At 34.2% G+C, this 3,226-nt stretch overlaps 1 long non-coding RNA gene across 1 annotated transcript; it reads left to right on the top strand.

Annotated features, from left to right (window-relative positions):
* The first annotated feature begins 628 nt into the window (after positions 1–628).
* LOC148790360 (uncharacterized) lies at positions 629–1,909 on the top strand. Its single transcript, XR_016078465.1, has 3 exons — positions 629–1,393; positions 1,503–1,547; positions 1,659–1,909. It is a non-coding gene; the product is annotated as an uncharacterized LOC148790360 (long non-coding RNA).
* The last annotated feature ends 1,317 nt before the right edge of the window (positions 1,910–3,226 follow it).

Raw genomic sequence — 3,226 nt, forward strand, 5'->3', positions numbered from 1 at the left:
GCTTGCTAGAATGGAGCATTGATGGAATTTTTACAATTACTTTTGATAATGCAAGTTCTAATGATGGTGCAATTAGATATTTAAAAAGAAGAACTAGGGATTAAAAATGCACCATCTTAGAACATGAATTCATGCATTTAAGATGTTCTACTCATATTATGAATTTGATTGTGAAAGAAGGATTATAAGACTTACACGAGTTTATTTTCAAAATCCAAAATGCAGTAAGATATGTGAGATCATCTTTATCTAGGTTTCAAACTTTCAAAATGTGTGTTGAGAAAGAGAAAATAGAAAATAAGAATCTTGTATGCCTTGATGTTAAGACTAGGTAGAATTCTACCTATTTGATATTGGAAGTTGCTGAAAAATTTGAAAGAACTTTTGACCGGCTAGGTGAGGATGACCCAAGATATCTTTTATACTTTGAAGACGGTAATGAAGATGAAAATGAGGAAAGTGGAGGTGGGAATAGGAGAGGAAAAGGGAGAGGGAATAAGCATGTTGGGCCTCCTAAATATGATGATTGGGACAATGCCAGATGTTTTGTGAAGTTCCTAAAGCTTTTCTATAATGTAACATTGCGGTTTTCGGGATCTCTTTATGTTACATCGAATGCATTTTCTAATGAAATTGTGGCATTGCAAACTAGGTTGGTTCGTTTGTCTAGAAGTGAAGACAGTCTCTTGAGTTCTATGGCAGAGCGCATGAAACGAAAGTTTGATAAATATTGGGAGAACCTTGGAAATCTGAATTTTTTGTTATATGTTGCCACTGTTTTGGATCCTTGTTACAAATTAAAATATGTGAAATTTTGTTTTGGTCAAATATATGATAGTTTGAGGGTTAGAGAGATGATCGAGAGAGTAGAGGCAACTCTTAATTATTTATATTACCATTATCATGATTATGAATGCAATTCAAATTTTAATGCTGGACATGAAGCATCAAGTTCAAGTAAAGCTTCTAATGAGATGGATTTTGATAATAATGAAGAGGATACATGGAGATTCTTAGCATCTCAATTTGCAAAACACTTAGAAAGTGAAGAAAGTGTAGAAAGTAAATTTGAGGTTGAAAGGTATTTGTTAGAGAGTTGTGAAAAGTCAAGTGATTCATTTGACATTTTGATTTGGTGGAAAATGAATTCTCAAAAGTATCTTATACTTTCTCAAATAACAAGAGATGTCTTGGCCATGCCAATTTCTACAGTTGCTTCAGAATCGACATTCAACACAAGTGGGCGTTTACTTGATTCATTTAGGAGTTCACTATCTCCAAAAAATGGTGGAGGCTCTTATATATGGCCAAGATTGGTTACAGTCCAAACCAATCCCAATTAATGTTCGGGAAGCTATGGATGAAGTGGAAAAATATGAAGAAATTGCATTAGGTAATATTTGTTATCTTGTGAATAAACTTTATTTCATGATATTATATATAACTTATATAATTTTTTTGGTTACATACTAATATTTGTTTCTTTGTTTTAAAATTCTCAGGAACAATGGAACAAGTGCAATTAAGTGATGATGATTGATGTTTTGGTTAGACTTAATAATCTTTACAATTGTAATTATTTTTTCTACAATTTAAAATTTCATTTTCCAAGTAATGTGACAATCTAAAACAAACTTTTCTTGTTTGTTTCTTGACAGTTGAGTCATTAGCATGGCAGCATTTCTTCTCCAAACAAGAAGTTCCAAAGTCCATTAGGCCACCTAGTTTTTGAATGGCGCTGCAAGCAATTTCGGATTAGTGATTAATGAACTTCTTTTATTAATTTTTCATTTAAATTTTATCATAGGATGGCTGAAATGATGTTCAATTTTTGAGTGTTTTTAAACCTTACTTCACACTTGTTTTCACATGAATAATTTGTTCTTTACCTAAATTGAATTCAGATTTGTCTTAGGTAATGGGTTTGGATAGAAATGAAAGCTGGATTTCAATTCCATTGATTGAGGATTCGGTAGTTCTTGTTTTCTGACAAACTTAGCCATTGATTGTGGATGATTAATGATCATCTATAGCCTATCCTATATATCTCTCATCTCTATTCTCTATAGTGTAAGTGGACACCTATATATCTCTCATCTCTATAGTGAAAGTGGACACCGGTTGACAAAATGACTAGTGCAATGCTCTGGAGTCTGGAATCTGATGCTCAAATTTGGCTACTCACCAGTTACCCTCCACAAAACTCTGTGGAAATTGGAATTGAAACAAGGCACTACACTACACTACTTGTACAATGGATCTTGGTCGAGTTCCATCCAGACTTTAGACTTTGAATTTTGCGGCATCTTTACTTGAATTTCAACCAATGCAAGGGTTTTAAGGGTTGAAAAAAGATAGAGTTTCAACCAATCCAAAGGCTCCATTTCTTTTCATTAATTAAAGGAAACCAAATATTTTTCTTAAAGTTTTGGGTTTGACAATAAAAAGGGTTAAAATAAAGATAGAGTTTTATATGGAGCCCTTCACTACCGAGTTCATTAGTAGGTATGTTGTAAACATTAAAGATAACCCATCAGCGAATAAAAAAAGAGTACATGAATAAATGTTTGCCTTAAATTTCACCATTACTTATCTACAATAGCAGAGAGCATCTTCTTAGCTTTTGTTGGAGCTGATCGGCTTTGATAGTTTGATCCATCCATTACATAGTTTCCTAAAGATTGAAATCTTACTCCAGCAAATAGTACTTTGCTCCCTCCACAAAATCTAGATCCATAGATAGGCTACAAAACATTCCACCCCATTGGGGGAAGTATATCAAAGTAATTGGAAGAGTACAGACAAGCATCATGAGACCCATTAAGGAAATGCCGGTTTCCTTTGAGAATGTAGAGCTAGAAAAGAACAGCAACTGAGTCACCACTACGTAGAGCCGAAACCAACCGAAACCGATTCAAACCAACCAGGTTAATTTCGCTTAACACAGGGTCGGTTTCGGTTTCATTTTCAGGTAGCCCGACCAGGTTGGGTCGGTTGGAAAAACATTAGTAACCCGACCCAACTTGACCCGTGAACTTCCCTACTTGAGCCCAGCCTAAAGTTGAAAAATCAAGCCTAACCTATGAAAAATCTTTGATTGAATTGGATCAGGTTCATATTAGACCTACTTAAGCTATACCCCTAACTCCTTTTGCCTTAAATTTCTTTTAACGAAGCCCATACAAGTTCTTTTAAGCTATACCTCTAACAAGTTCTTTTAAAAATG

Source organism: Nelumbo nucifera, chromosome 7 (genome assembly GCF_055504915.1).
Source record: "Nelumbo nucifera cultivar China Antique chromosome 7, China Antique-T2T, whole genome shotgun sequence".
In the NCBI taxonomy this organism is placed as follows: Eukaryota; Viridiplantae; Streptophyta; class Magnoliopsida; order Proteales; family Nelumbonaceae; genus Nelumbo; species Nelumbo nucifera.